Source organism: Balaenoptera musculus, chromosome 5 (assembly GCF_009873245.2).
Source record: "Balaenoptera musculus isolate JJ_BM4_2016_0621 chromosome 5, mBalMus1.pri.v3, whole genome shotgun sequence".
NCBI lineage: Eukaryota > Metazoa > Chordata > Mammalia > Artiodactyla > Balaenopteridae > Balaenoptera > Balaenoptera musculus.
In genome coordinates, this window is record NC_045789.1 from 71,153,632 (window position 1) to 71,170,681 (window position 17,050).

Genomic DNA, 17,050 nt, shown 5'->3' on the forward strand with positions numbered 1-17,050 from the left:
ATTGGATTGGGTTGTTTGTTTTTTTGATATTCAGCTGCATGAGCTGTTTATATATTTTGGAGATTAATCCTTTGTCCGTTGATTCGTTGGCAAATATTTTCTCCCATTCTGAGGGTTATCTTTTTGTCTTGTTTATGATTTCCATTGCTGTGCAGAAGCTTTGAAGTTTCATTAGGTCTCATTTGTTTATTTTTGTTCTTATTTCCATTACTCTAGGAGGTGGATCAAAAAGAGCTTGCTGTGATTTATGTAAAAGAGTGTTCTTCCTATGTTTTCCCCTAAGAGTTTTACAGTGTCCGGTCTTACATTTAGGTCTCTAATCCATTTTGAGTTTATTTTTGTGTATGGTGTTAGGGAGTGTTCTAATTTCATTCTTTTACATGTAGCTGTCCAGCACCACTTATTGAAGAGACTGTCTTTTCTCCATTGTATATCCTTGCCTCCTTTGCCATAGATTAGTTGACCATAGGTGCATGGGTTTATCTCTGGGCTTTCTATCTTGTTCCATTGATCTATGTTTCTGTTTTTGTGCCAGTACCATATTGTCTTAATTACTGTAGCTTTATAGTATAGTCTGAAGTCAAGGAGTCTGATTCCTCCAGCTCCATTTTTTTCCCTCAAGACTGCTTTGGCTATTCGTGGTATTTTGTGTCTCCATACAAATTTTAAGATTTTTTGTTCTAGTTCTGTAAAAAATGCCATTGGTAATTTGATAGGGATTGCATTGAATCTGTACATTGCTTTGGGTAGTATAGTCATTTTCACAATATTGATTCTTCCAATCCAAGAACATGGTATATCTCGCTATCTGTTGGTATCATCTTTAATTTCTTTCACCAGTGTCTTATAGTTTTCTGCATACAGGTCTTTTGTCTGCCTAGGTAGGTTTATTCCTAGATATTTTATTCTTTTTGTTGCAATGGTAAATAGGAATGTTTCCTTAATTTCTCTTTCAGATTTTTCATCATTAGTGTATAGGAATGCAAGATTTCTGTGCATTAATTTTGTATGCTGCAACTTTACCAAATTCATTGATTAGCTCTAGTAGTTTTCTGGTGGCATCTTTAGGATTCTCTATGTATAGTATCATGTCATCTGCAAACAGTGACCGTTTTACTTCTTCTTTTCCAATTTGTATTCCTTTTATTTCTTTTTATTCTCTGGTTGCTGTGGCTAGGACTTCCAAAACTATGTTGAATAAGAGTGGTGAGAGTGGACAGCCTTGTCTTATTCCTAATCTTAGAGGAAACGCTTTCAGTTTTTCGCCATTGAGAATGATGTTTGCTGTGGGTTTGTCGTATATGGCCTTTATTATGTTGAGGTAGGTTCCCTCTATGCCCACTTTCTGGAGAGTTTTTATCATAAATGGGTGTTGAATTTTGTCAAAAGCTTTTTCTGCATCTATTGACATGATCATATGGTTTTTATTCCTCAGTTTGTTAATATGGTGTATCACATTGATTGATTTGCGTATATTGAAGAATCCTTGCATCCCTGGGATAAATCCCACTTGGTTATGGTGTATGATCCTTTTAATGTGTTGTTGGATTTTGTTTGCTAGTATTTTGTTGAGGATTTTTGCATCTATATTCATCAGGGATATTGGTCTCTAATTTTCTTATTTTGTAGTGTCTTTGTCTGGTTTTGGTATCAGGGTGATGGTGGCCTCATAGAATGAGTTTGGGAGTGTTCCTTCCTCTGCAATTTTTTGGAAGAGTTTGAGAAGGATGGGTTTTACCTCTTCTCTGAATGTTTGATAGAATTCACCTGTGAAGCCATCTGGTCCTGGACTTTTGTTTGTTGGAAGATTTTTAATCACAGTTTCAATTACATTACTTGTGATTGCTCTGTTCACATTTTCTATTTCTTCCTGGTTCAGTCTTGGAAGGTTATACCTTTCTAAGAATTTGTCCATTTCTTCCAGGTTGTCCATTTTATTGGCGTACAGTTGCTTCTACTAGTCTCTTAGGATGCTTTGTATTTCTGCGGTGTCTGCTGCAACTTCTCCTTTCTCATTTCTAATTTTATTCATTTGAGTCCTCTCCCTCTTTTTCTTCATGAGTCTGGCTAATGGTTTATCAATTTTTTTTATCTTCTCAAAGAACCAGCTTTTAGTTTTATTGATCTTTGCTATTGTTTTCTTTGTTTCTATTTCATTTATTTCTGCTCTGATTTTTATGATTTCTTTCCTTCTGCTATCTTTGGGTTTTGTTTGTTCTTATTTCTCTAGTTCCTTTAGGTGTAAGGTTAGATTGTTTATTTGAGATTTTTCTTGTTTCTTGAGGTAGGCTTGTATAGCTATAAACTTCCCTCTTAGAACAGCTTTTGCTGCATCCCATAGGTTTTGGATCATCGTGTTTTCATGGTCATTTGTCTCGAGGTATTTTTTGATTTCCTTTTTGATTTCTTCAGTGATCTCTTGGTTATTTAGTAACATATTGTTTAGCCTCCATGTGTTTGTGTTTTTAATGTTTTTTTCCTTGTAATTGATTTCTAATCTCATAGCATTGCGGTCAGAATAGATGCTTGATATGATTTCAATTTTCTTAAATTTACTGAGGCTTGATTTGTGACCCAAGATGTGATCTATCCTGGAGAATGTTCCGTGCACACTTGAGAAGAAAGTGTAATCTGCTGTTTTTGGTTGGAATGTCCTATAAATATCAATTAAATCTATCTGGTCTATTGTGTCATTTAAAGCTTCTGTTTCCTTATTTATTTTCATTTTGGATGATCTGTCCATTGGTGTAAGTGAGGTGTTAAAGTCCCCCACTATTATTGAGTTATTGTCGATTTCCTCTTTTATAGCTGTTAGCAGTTGCCTTATGTATTGAGGTGCTCCTATGTTGGGTGCATATATATTTATAATTGTTATATATTCTTCTTGGATTGATCCCCTGATCATTATGTAGTGTTCTTCCTTGTCTCTTGTTATATTCTTTATTTTAAAGTCTATTTTATCTGATATGAGTATTGCTATTCCAGCTTTCTTTTGATTTCCATTTGCATGGAATATCTTTTTCCATCCCCTCACTTTCAGTCTGAATGTGTCTCTAGGTCTGAAGTGGGTCTCTTGTAGACAGCATATATATGGGTCTTGTTTTTGTATCCATTCAGCCAGTCTGTCTCTTTTGGTTGGAGCACTTAATCCATTCACGTTTAGGATAATTATCGATATGTATGTTCCTATGACCATTTTCTTAATTGTTTTGAGTTTGTTTCTGTAGGGTCTTTTCTTTTCTTATGCTTCCCACTTAGAGAAGTTCCTTTAGCATTTGTTGTAGAGCTGGTTTGGTGGTGTTGAATTCTCTTAGCTTTTGCTTGTCTGTAAAGCTTTTGATTTCTCCATCGAATCTGAATGAGATCCTTGCCGGGTAAAGTAATCTTGGTTGTAGGTTCTTCCCTTTCATCACTTTAAGTATATCATGCCACTCCCTTCTGGCTTGTAGAGTTTCTGCTGAGAAATCAGCCGTTAACCTTATGAGAGTTCCCTTGTATGTTATTTGTCGTTCTTCTCTTGCTGTTTTTAATAATTTTTCTTTGTCTTTAATTTTTGCTAATTTGATTAATATGTATCTCAGCATGTTTCTCCTTGGGTTTATCCTGTATGGGACTCTCTGCACTTCCTGGACTTGGGTGGCTATTTCCTTTCCCATGTTAGGGAAATTTTCGACTATAATCTCTTCAAATATTTTCTGGCGTCCTTTCTCTCTCTCTTCTACTTCTGGGACCCCTATAATGCAAATGTTGTTGCGTTTAATGTTGTCGCAGAGGTCTCTTAGGCTGTCTTCATTTCTTTGCATTCTTTTTTCTTTATTCTGTTCCGCAGCAGTGAATTCCACCATTCTGTCTTCCAGGTCACTTATCCGTTCTTCTGCCTCAGTTATTCTGCTATTGATTCCTTCTAGTGTATTTTTCATTTCAGTTATTGTATTGTTCGTCTCTGTTTGTTCTTTAATTCTTCTCGGTATGTGTTCTTTAATTCTTCTTGATCTTTGTTAAACATTTATTGCATCTTCTCGATCTTTGCCTCCATTCTTTTTCCAAGGTCCTGGGTCATCTTCACTATCATTATTCTGAATTTTTTTTCTGGAAGGTTGCTTATCTCCACTTCATTTAGTTTTTTTTCTGGGGTTTTATCTTGTTCCTTCATCTGCTACATAGCCCTCTGCCTTTTCATCTTGTCTATCTTTCTGTGAATGTGGTTTTTGCTCCACAGGCTGCAGGACTGTAGTTCTTCTTGCTTCTGCTGTCTGCCCTCTGGTGGATGAGGCTATCTGAGAGGCTTATGTTGGGAGTTTTTAAATCACAGATTCAACTTCAGTACTTGTAATTGGTCTGTTCACATTTTCTATTTCTTTCTGGTTCCATCTTGGGAGGTTGTACCTTTCTAAGAATTTGTCCATTTCTTCTAGGTTGTCCATTTTATTGACATATTGTTGCTTGCAGTAATCTCTGTATTTCTGTAGTATTAGTTGTAACTTCTCCTTTTTCACTTCTAAATTTATTGATTTGAGCCTTCTCTCTTTTTTTCTTGATGAGTCTAGCCAAAAGTTTATCAATTTTGTTTACCTTTTCTAAGAACCAGCTTTTAGCTTCATTGATCTTTTTATTGTTTTCTTAGTATCTATTTCATTTATTTCTGCTCTGATCTTTATGATTTCTTTCCTTCTACTAACTTTGGGTTTTGTTTGTTTTTCTTTCTCTAGTTGCTTTAGGTGTATGGTTAGGTTGTTTATTTGACATTTTTTTCTTGTTTCCTGAGGTAAGCTTATATCACTATAAACTCTCCTGTTAGAACTAGTTTTGCTGCATCCCATAGGGTTTCAATCACCATGTTTTCATTTTCATTTGTCTCTCGGTATAGCCAAGACAAGGAAGCAATCTATCTGTCCACCAACAGATGAATGGATAAAGAAGATGTGGTGTATTTATACAATGGAATATTACTCAGCCATAAAAGAGAATGAAATAATGCCATTTGCAGCAACATGGATGGACCTAGAGATTCTTGTATGAAGTGAAGTAAACCAGAGAAAGACAAATATTATATGATATAGCTTATATGTGGAATCTAAAAAAAATGATACAAATGAACTTATATACGATAGAGAAAGAGACCCACAGACATAGAAAACAAACTTATGGTTACCAAAGGGAAAAGAGGGGGATAAATTATGGGTCTGGGATTAGCATATACACACTACTATATATAAAATAGATAACCAACGAGGACCTACTGGGAACTATACTCAATATTTTGTAATAACCTATAAGGAAAAAGAATCTGAAGAAAATGTATATATGTATATGTAACTGAATCACTTTGCCCTACACCTGAAACTAACACAACACTGTAAATCAAATATATGTCAATAAAGAAAAGCCAACATTGACATATCACTATTAATGAAATATGTGTGTATATATATATATATATATATATATATATACACACACATACATATATATATATATATATAAGAATGTAAAAGTGAAAATTTCATCACCCAGAGAAAACCACTATTATTTTGGTATACTATTCCACTATTCTTTCCTGTACATATATGTAAATATGTAATTTACCTAACTTAAAATCTATTCAAAAGTGCTTTTTCACTTAACATTATATTGTATTTCCAGTTCAATTAAAAAAAAAAAAAGAAGGTAAAACTAAGAAAAATTGGTGTTCTATTTGATATGAGATTTCAAAGTGAAGGACATGCCAACTATGATTCCTGGGTTTGCACTTACGGATACATATAAATACCATTCAATAGGCTAGGGACCATTGGAAAATAGGAACAAAGTTATGAAGACAAAAAAATATTGCCTTCCGTTCCAGTAAATAACGAATGTTGCCCACCATCAAACCATCAGCCACTGCAGCTATCCCTGACAGTGTGCCATGAAGGAGATTCAGGATGGAGAAAAACAGGATAGTGTCCCTAGATAGTTAAGATGCACATCAAAGGAATCACTTCAATGAGCTCAGATTCCTGCATTTTCCCATACACAGAAAACTGCTAAAATTATTGAGATGTCTGTTTTTCTGATTAGCAGTAATCTTGTGATGTCTGACTATATTTTTTGTTTTGTTTTTCAGCAAAAAACTCCTATATATCCTGGCTCCTCCCTTACCTCTTTGGAACAGCTCCTCAGAGATATCTAAGAGGCTGTCTCCTGGGCTTTAGTCCTCAGTAAGGTCCTGGGATAAAACATAACTCACAACTTTTAGACTGTGCATTTTTTTTTTCAGTTAACAGTTATTGGGAGGGGTGTAACAAAGGGAAAGATGGAAGGAAATGATTTTTATCATAGAAATGTTTGGATTTGAGGTACATTAAAATATTCAAGTAAATCTTATAAATTTGCTATTCATGGTTGGAGCTAAGAGTAGAAATTTGGGATGCAGATATAAATTTAGTAGTCATAAATATGTGTATCTTAATTGAAATTATGGATATGACCCATGGAAGAAGGATGGATCTAGAATATTTCAGGCATGACCTCTATTTTTGAAGACATTCTGATTCACCTTGCTGCACACCTGAAACTAACACAACATTGTAAATTAACTATTTCAATTTTTAAAAGTTTAAAAAAACAACAAAAAAACAAAACAAAAAAAAGTGAAAAAAAGACATTCAACTAACTTTAAAATATTGAATCTTTTGGCTTAAGTTAAATATTCAATAAAAGATCTCCTTTTAAGCCTGGCTTAATGCACAGAGTCACATAATATTCCAAATCTACCTTTTCAGCTCTGACTTAAACTTTGCAGTTTTAATTTTAGGCAGGCATTATGCATTTGTGATGATGTCCTCAGTACCTCCAGGACTACATGTGAAAAGAGGAAAAGAGTTTTCTCTTCAACCAAAACTTTGCACTGGAAAAATAACTGTGGTGACCACCCCAGTTCATGGGGGAATCATGACCTGTTGATTGAAATCTCTATCCGATAACAGATGAGAAGTTCCTCAGAGAATAATTGGCTTGTATTCCAAAAGACAACAGAAGGTTTGTTGGACAGGGAAAAGCAGACATCTACCACAGATTAATTCAGAATGTCAAATTCCATGGGATTATGTGCTTGGGGAATTAGATAAAGAGGGCTGGAAACAAACCCTGAGCAACTGGAAACGGTAAAAACAATTATTTATAACAGATTGATATAAATTTTTTATAAAGATCTCTGAATCAATCATTTTACTGAACAAAAAGAAAACTAACTTGATTTGTTCTTGGTGGATTATTCAAAAGGTAGTCTTAATGAATAAATATTTTCAATATCTTTAACAAAATCAGAAATTACTACTTTTACCAAACTAAATTATGACAGCACTATACTCAAATGATTAATCACAAATTCTGCCTAAAAATGAGGCTACACTAACATTTTTTTAATGCTAGCACAATTGTGGACCAGATAAACAAACAAAAATACTGGATAAATACAATAACTGCCCTTTCAGTCTATTGTTGAACTGAAAAGAAAGAAAATCTGCAGATGCCCAAAATTAGAAGTAATTTAAAAGCAGAGTGGTGAACTTAAATTTCAGTTACCCTGCTGATGGCTGAAAATACTGGGTTAAAAAGATCTGAAGGTTACACAGAAACCACTCAGCAGAGACAAGTCATTTGGCTCATGCAAAGATGCGGTAAAAGGAATTGAGACTGAGATCCCCTATTTAATGTGGAGACTCCTTAAAGTGCTACATCTTCAGTCAGCTCACAGGCAAAGAGAGATGACAGCTATAATGTTTTTACAAAATTCTAGGCAATGAAACACAAATAAACAAAAAGATTATCATGTGAGGATTTAAAACAACAGCCCTGTGTTCACGGCGTTCTGAACTATGCATTTACAATACCTATAAAGTCTAGGAATCTTAATCTGGAAAATTTAATTTTTAAAGGCCTGTGTTTGGGAGCCTGAGAGGAACTCCTGAGAGGAATAAAAGAAGAGAAGAGAGTAATTCACTGTCAATTCAGGCCCTAAGGATTTCTCAAGACTGTATTTACTTTAGGAAATGCTTTGAAGCCTCCTTAGTTATCTCAGACCTTGAACTGTCCTCTCATTAAATCTCTACCTATTTATATGATTGTGTATGACCTTGATCATTTATGTACAAACAGAAAAAGCTATGTATTTATTCATGACATAGGACAACAATTGAATAGTGTGTAGGAAAGAAGCATATTCCAGATAGTCTCTCATAACCAAGGTATTCATGATACTCAAACACAGAGACATAGTTGTGTCCCATTTTCTTTCAGTTCAAATTTTCCTTCTTGTAAACTGTGTTTAAAGAAAAGTTCTATCAACTTGTAAACTCAGAAGTGGCTTAAAGCAGTACATTGCATTTCTTCTAATTCCAAATTTAGTCTTTTTGATGAATATAAAACAGCAGAGAAAGTTATAATTCTTAAATCAAGTGACAATAATTTTTTAAAGTGGCTCTAGGCTTATTTAATGACAATTGGTATATTATACCATTTAATTTAATTCTCATCTATTGTAAATGTCTTAGCACTAACTCAAGTGAAGCTACATTGCTCTTTTTTAGCTCCAAATGATAGATAAAAAAATAACATCATTCGAATTCATAATAATAGCTGTAATTATAACAGTATGTTCTTCTCTTCTATGTGAACCAAAATAAAAGATTTATGTGACAATAGAAATGAAGCATATTTATGAAATAATTTTTCTAAATTAATTTCACTGTGAGATTATTTGAAATGTCATATATATTTTTATTCAACAAGTATTGTTTTAATCTCTACTATATGTCAGACATTGTGCTAATAAGTGGGAGCTATTCTTCTGAATTAAGTCATTACTTGTTCCTTTGCATTTCTTTCAGTAAGCGTATGATTCTGAAATGTCACTGAGGTAATTTAGGTATTATTTCACACCTTTTCAAGTAGGGATCGATTATGGGTTCATCATCATGCCTTAGCACATATTCAAATATCAGTAGAAAAGTTGCAATTTGGAAAGCAAGTGCATGCTGCCTGGGTCCATATAAAACAGGGATATTTGAATTTCTGTGCCATAATGTGATACAGCTTCATGGGTTAGGAAATTTCACTGTCTGTTACAAAGGTCAAATTTAGTTGAGTCATGAGGAGATTTTGAAGGACTTAATTTGAAAAACATATTCATAATAATTCCATAATGTGTCACCTAAGAATATTCCAAGTTATTAAGTTGAGATAGAAAGTACAATTGGAGAATATTAGATAAGACTGAAATGTGGCTCTGATACTAGCTGGTTCTATTAGTTTCCAATTGCTGCAACAAATTACTATAAAATTAGTTGTTTAAAATAAATTTATTTTCGTAAATTTCTAGAGATTTGAAGTAGAAAGTGGGACTTACAGGGCTAAAATTAAGGTGACAGCAGAGCTGCTTTCTTTTTGGCGGCTGTAGGGGAGAATCTGTTTCTTTACCTTTTCCAGCTTATAGAGGATGTCTGTATTCTTAGGCTTGTGGTCCCTTCCTTCATCTTTAAAGTGTAACATCACCAAATCTCTCTTTTCCTCTAATTTCTCCTCTTCTGTAATCACATTTTCCTTCTTCACAGAGCATCTTTCTCTGTGTGACCCTCCTGCTTCCTGTCTTATGAGAATGCTTGTGATTATATTGGATCCACCCAGATAATCCAGGATAATCAGTCCATCTCAGGATCCTTAACTTAATCACATCTTTTGCCATAAGATATTCACCCCTTTGCCCTATAAGGTAAATACTCACAGATTCCAGGGATCAGAATGTGAACATCTTTGGGGCATTATTCCGTCTACCACACTGGTTGAACTTGTACAAGCCATTTCAGTTTCTGTGGTCTTAATTTTCTTATCACAAAAATGAAGGTATTTAATAGCACTGATGTTCTGAGTAAAGAATGAGGATACGTGTATATATACATGTATGTATATCACTGATTACATAGCTATACATATATCTATCTATATTTCTGTATTCAATATGTCTAGTTAGCTATCTATTGTCTAGCTATCTTTTATCTATCATAAAACTGTGCCTGACTCATAGTGTGACCTATGGCTTATGTAACTGTTAACTATTTTTATTAAAAGTTTGAATACATGCTGAATTTTACTTTTAAATAACTGAGGATTTCTCAAAATCGGAAAAAAATATTATCTTAACAATAGATTATTTATAAATATGTCTGATTCTGAAAAATAAACTATTCTAATTACTTAATAATGATAATGGCCAGCATCTTGAGCACTTCTGCTTGTATTATTTTATTTGAGTACTTTTACTCTTTGTGTCCCAATCCCATTCCCATCCATCCCCACCACTCCTTACGTATTTAATATTCTTACATTTGTATTTATCCTTGAGATTATATAGCACTGGTTTGAGTGTACATTTTTTTTTAGTTTATATAAATGGTACTTCTCTGTAGTTTTCAACATCTTGTTTACATTTTTCACACAAAGCTAGTTTCTTTGAGAGCTGTGATTAAAAGTACAATCTCTGAAATACGACAAAGAGCTTGTAATGATTCTACTTCTTAATAGTCATATATCCTGGGAAAATTGCATAATCTCTCTGTTACTTGGTATTTTTAGGTTATTTCATCTAACTGCATCCTCAACATTTAACTTGCTTTTTTCTTCTAGTGATGGACACATAAGCCTCCTCTAATTCCCTTTTACCATAAACAATATTATAATGAACTTACTTGTTCATGTTTTATATGAATCTGTGCTTGAAATATTGTTAGATACATACAAAAGAGTGGAACATCATGGCTCTTAATTTATGCACATAATTTCAGTAACTAATACCAGTTTATCTTCATAATGTTTTCATTAAAAATACAGGAATTTGATGTCTCCTAATGTCCTGATCAATTTTGATTCTATAACACTTTTATCCTATGCCAAAATGATAGGTGTACATCGGCGTCATACCATTATTTCAAATTTGCACTTTACTTACTTCTAGTCAGTTTAACTAATTAGTCAAGCATTTGTTAGCAATTCAGGTGTTTATTTTTGAGATTTGATTACTATTCATTTTTCTTTTGGGTGTTTCTTCTTTTTTGATGTTGATTTGCAGCAGTTCTTTATATACTGTACATACTAATATCTTCAGAGTCTTGATATTAGCATTCTTTCAGTTTTTTCTGTTTATGTTGCCTATAGTTTCTTTTGTAGATCATATATGTTAATGTAGAAAAAAATATATTCTGATATCATGTGTTGTAAACTTGGTCAAATTTAAGCCCTTTCTATAAGGCCACAAAATACTGTAGGTACAATTTTTTCTATTGACTTTATGATTTTACAGATTTAGTCTTCACCTTTAGGGGTTAGTTTGTTTTTAGTAAGTGGTATGAAGCAGGATTCTGGCTATAGTTCTTTCCCATGAAGACAGAACTTGTCTCAACCATATCTATGAGATATTCTGTCTTTTTCTAACTATTATATAACGTCATCTCTACATTAATTTCCACTATATTTGTGGATTTATGTCTGGTTTCTCTGCTATTTTTCATTGGAAAATTTATTGTAATGTGTGAGTAACTTATTTCTTAAATTATTTTCATTGTTATTACATCTTTGCAGATATAGGGTAAGTCTGTCTCTTCTTCTTGATCTCTCTCAAAGTTCCTTTAGCTATACATGGACATTTATTTTTTCCAATCATAATTCTAATTAGAATAGCATTGAATGCATGGATTGATTTGGAGAGACTTAGCATATTCACAATTAATATATTTAGATATTAGGCCTGAAAAGAGTATATCTCTTCCTGTGTTCAGGCATTTTATGTCCTCAAATAGTTTTGCAAATTTTGTTCACCAAGGACTTAGGAACTTCTCATTAGATAAAAATTAGGCACAATATTTATTTTATTGCTTCTGAGAAAGGCATCTAATTTTCCATTACATTTTCTATTTGGCACTTGCCGGCATAGAAGAAAGAAATCTATTTAGGAGTTGATTCAATATTATTTTAAATAAATCTTATTAGTAGTTTGTGTGTGGAGTTTGTTCTGTTTCTTTGTAGCTGTTATGCAACTTATTCCTATCTTTGTAATGATTTTGGCCAAGTCCTCTCACAACGAAAAAGGAGAGGCAAACCTGATTCCAAAACTTAAAGAAATGTGCCTTAAAAGTGCTCTTTTAAGAATACATATGTGGGGAGAGACCTTCAAGATGGTGGAGGAGTAAGACGTGGAGATCACCTTTCTCCCCACAAATACATCAGAAATACATCTACATGTGGAACAACTCCTACAGAACACCTACTGAACACTGGCAGAAGACCTGAGACTTCCCAAAAGGCAAGAAACTCCCCACATACCTGGGTAGGGCTAAAGAAAAAACAGGGACAAAAGAATAGGGATGGGACCTGCAACTCTGGAAGGGAGCTGTGAAGGAGGAAAAGTTTCCACAAACTAGGAAGCCCCTTCACTGACGGAGACGGGGGTGGCGGGGGGGTGGGGGGGAGAAGCTTCAGAGCCACGGAGGAAAGCGCAGCAACAGGGGTGCAGAGGGCAAAGTGGAGAGATTCCCGCACAGAGGATCAGTGCCAACCAGCCCTCACCAGCCCGAGAGGCTTGTCTGCTCACCCGCCGGGGCGGGCGGGTGCTGGGAGCTGAGGCTTGGGCTTCGGAGGTTGGATCCCAGGGAGAGGACTGGGGTTGGCTGTGTGAACACAGCCTGAAGGGGGCTAGTGCACCACAGCTAGCCGGGAGGGAGTCCGGGAAAAAGTCTGGACCTGCCTAAGAGGAAAGAGAAGATTGTTTCAGAGTGCACGAGTAGAGGGGATTCAGAGCACTGCCTAAACGAGCTCCAGAGACTGGTGCGAGCCGTGGCTCTCAGCTCGGACACCAGAGACGGGCATGAAACACTAAGGCTGCTGTTGCAGCCACCAAGAAGCCTGTGTGCAAGCACAGGTCGCTATCCACACCCCCCTCCCGGGAGCCTGTGCAGCCTGACACTGCCAGGGTCCTGTGATCCAGGGACAACTTCCCCGGGAGGACACACGGCGAGCCTCAGGCTGGTGCAACGTCACGCTGGCCTCTGCCCCACATCCGTAGGCATCCGTACCCCTCCCTCCCCCCGGGCTGAGTGAGCCAGAGTCCCCTAATCAGCTGATCCATTAACCCCGTCCTGTCTGAGAGAAGAACAGATGCCCTCAGTTGACCTACATGCAGAGGTGGGGCCAAATCAAAGCTGAATACCAGGGGCTGTGCAAACAAAGAAGAGAAAGGGAAATCTCTCCCAGAAGCCTCAGGAGCAGCAGATTAAATCTCCACAATCAACCTGATGTACCCTATATCTGTGGAATAACTGAATAGACAATGAATCATTCCAAAATTGAGGCAGTGGACTTTGTGTGATTATTTCTATATAGCCAAGCTTTTGCCATTTGTCCTAGGGTTCTGTCTGTCTGGGTTGTTTTTGTATAGTTTTTAGCGCATCTTATCATTGGTGGATTTGTTTTTTGGATTGGCTGCTTTCTTATTTCTTTCTTTCTTTCTTTTTTTTGTTACTTTTTAATTTTTTAAATTTTTAATAATTTAAAAAATTTTTTATTTGAATAACTTTATTTTATTTTTTTCTTTGTTTGTTTCTTTCTTTCTCCCTTTTCTTCTGAGCCATGTGGCTGACAGGGTCTTGGTGCTCTGGCTGGGTGTCAGGCCTGTGCCTCTGAGGTCGGAGAGCCAGGTTCAAGACATTGGTCCACCAGAGACCTCCCAGCTCCATGTAATATCAAACAGCGAACGCTCTCCCAGAGATCTCCATCTCAACGCTAAGACCCAGGTCCACTCAATGACCAGCAAGCTACAGTGCTGGACACCCTATGCCAAACAACCAGGAAGACAGGAACACAACCCCACCCATTAGCAGAGAGGCTGCCTAAAATCATAATAAGGTCACAGTTACCCCCAAAACACACCAACGGATGCAGTCCTGCCCACCAGAAAGATAAGATCCACCATCATCCAACAGAACACAGCACCAGTGCCCCCCACCAGGAGGCCTACACAACCCACTGAACCAACCTTAGCCACTGGGGGCAGACACCAAAAACAACGGGGACTATGAACCTGCAGCCTGCGAAAAGGAGACTCCAAATGCAGTAAATTAAGCAAAATGAGAAGACAGAGAAACACACAGCAAATGAAGGAGCAAGGTAAAAACCCACCAGACCAAACAAATTAAGAGGAAAAAGGCAATCTACCTGAAAAAGGATTCAGAGTAGTGATAGTAAAGATGATCCAAAATCTTGGAAATTGAATGGAGAATATACAAGAAACATTTAACAAGGACCTAAAAGAACTAAAGAGCACACAAGCAGTGATGAACAATAAATGAAATTAAAAATTCTCTAGAAGGAATCAATAGCAGAATAACTGAGGCAGAAGAACGGATAAGTGACCTGGAAGATAAAATAGTGGAAATAATTACAGCAGAGCAGAATAAAGAAAAAAGAATGAAAAGAATTGAGGACAGTCTCAGAGAATTCTGGGACAGCATTAAATGCACCAACACTCGGATTAGAGGGGTCCCAGAAGAAGAAGAGAAAAAGAAAGGGACTGAGAAAATATTTGAAGAGAGTATAATTGAAAATTTCCCTAATATAGGAAAGGAAATAGTCAATCAAGTCCAGGAAGCACAGAGAGTCCCATACAGGATAAATCCAAGGAGAAACATGCCAAGACACATAATAATCAAACTTTCAAAAATTAAATACACAGAAAAAATATGAAAAGCATCAAGGGAAAAGCAACAAATAACATACAAGGGAATCCCCATAAGGTTAACAGCTGATCTTTCAGCAGAAACTCTGCAAGCCAGAAGGGAGTGGCAGGACATATTTAAAGTGACGAAAGGGAAAAACCTACAACCAAGATTACTCTACCCAGCAAGGATCTCATTCAGATTCAATGGAGAAATCAAAACCTTTACAGACAAGCAAAAGCTAAGAGAATTCAGCACCACCAAAGCAGCTTTACAACAAATGCTAAAGGAACTTCTCTAGGCAGGAAACACAAGACAAGGAAAAGACCTACAATAACAAACCCAAAACAACTTAGAAAATGGTAATAGGAACATACATATTGATAACTGCCTTAAATGTAAATGGATTAAATGCTCCAACCAAAAGACATAGACTGACTGAATGGATACAAAAACAAGACCCGTATATATGCTGTCTACAGGAGACCCACTTCAGACCTAGGGACACATACAGACTGAAAGTGAGGGGATGGAATACTACAAGCAGTTAAATGTCAAAAAAATTGACTACCTGAAAGAAATGGACAAATTCTTAGAAAAGCACAAGCTTCCAAGACTGAACCAGGAAGAAAAAAAAATTATAATCAAGACCAATCACAAGCACTGAAATTGAGACTGTGATTAAAAATCTTCCAACAAACTAAAGCCCAGGACCAGATGGCTTCACAGGCGAATTCTATCAAACGTTTAGAGAAGAGCTAACACCTTCTCAAACTCTTCCAAAATACAGCAGAGGGAGGAGTACTCCCCAGTTCATTCTACCAGGCCACCATCACCCTGATACCAAAACCAGACAAAGATGTCACAAAGAAAGAAAACTACAGGCCAGTATCAGTGATGAACATAGATGCAAAAATCCTCAACAAAATACTAGCAAACAAAATCCAACAGCACATTAAAAGGATCATACACCATGATCAAGTGGGGTTTATCCCAGGAATGCAAGGATTCTTCAATATATGCAAATCAATCAATGTGATACACCATATTAACAAATTGAAGGAGAAAAACCATATGATCACATTAATAGATGCAGAAAAAGCTTTCGACATAATTCACCACCCATTTATGCTAAAAATGCTCCAGAAAGTGGGCATAGAGGGAACTTACCGCAACAAAATAAAGGCCACATGTGACAAACCCACAGCCAACATCGTTCTCAATGGTGAAAAACTGAAACCATTTCTCCTAAGATCAGGAACAAGACAAGGTTGTCCACTCTCACCACTATTATTCAACATAGTTTTGGAAGTTTTAGCTACAGCAATCAGAGAAGAAAAAGAAATAAAATGAATCCAAATTGGAAAAGAAGTAAAGCTGTCACTGTTTGCAGATGACATGATCCTATACATAGAGAATCCTAAAGATGCTAACAGAAACCTACTAGAGCTAATCAATGAATTTGGTAAAGTTGCAGCATACAAAATTAATGCACAGAAATCTCTTGCATTCCTATACACTAATGATGAAAAATCTGAAAGAGAAATTAAGGAAACACTCCCATTTATCATGCAACAAAAAGAATAAAATACCTAGGAATAAACCTACCTAAGGTAATAAAAGACCTGTGTGCAGAAAACTATAAGACACTGATGAAAGAAATTAAAGATGATACAAACAGATGGAGAGATATACCACGTTCTCGGATGGAAGAATCAACAATGTGAAAATGCCTATACTACCCAAAGAAATCTACAGATTCAGTGCAATCCCTATCAAACTACCAATGGCATTTTTCACAGAACTAGAACAAAAAATTTCACAATTTGTATGGAAACACAATAGACCCCGAATAGCCAAAGCAATCTTCAGAAAGAAAAATGGAGCTGGAGGAATCAGGCTCCCTGACTTCAGACTATACTACAAAGTTACTGTAATCAAGACAGTATGGTACTGGAACAAAAACAAAAATATAGATCATTGGAACAGGATAGAAATCCCAGAGATAAACCCATGCACATATGGTCACCTTATCTTTGATAAAGGAGGCAAGAATATACAATGTAGAAAAGACAGTCTCTTCAATAAGTGGTGCTGGGAAAACTGGACAGCTACATGAAAAAGAATGAAATTAGAACATTCCCTAACACCATACACAAAAATAAACTCTAAATGGATTAAAGACCTAAATGTAAGGCCAGACACCATAAAACTCTTAGAGGAAAACACAGGCAGAAAACTCTATGACATACATCACAGCAAGATCCTTTTTGACCCACCTCCTAGAGAAATGGAAATAAAAACAAAAA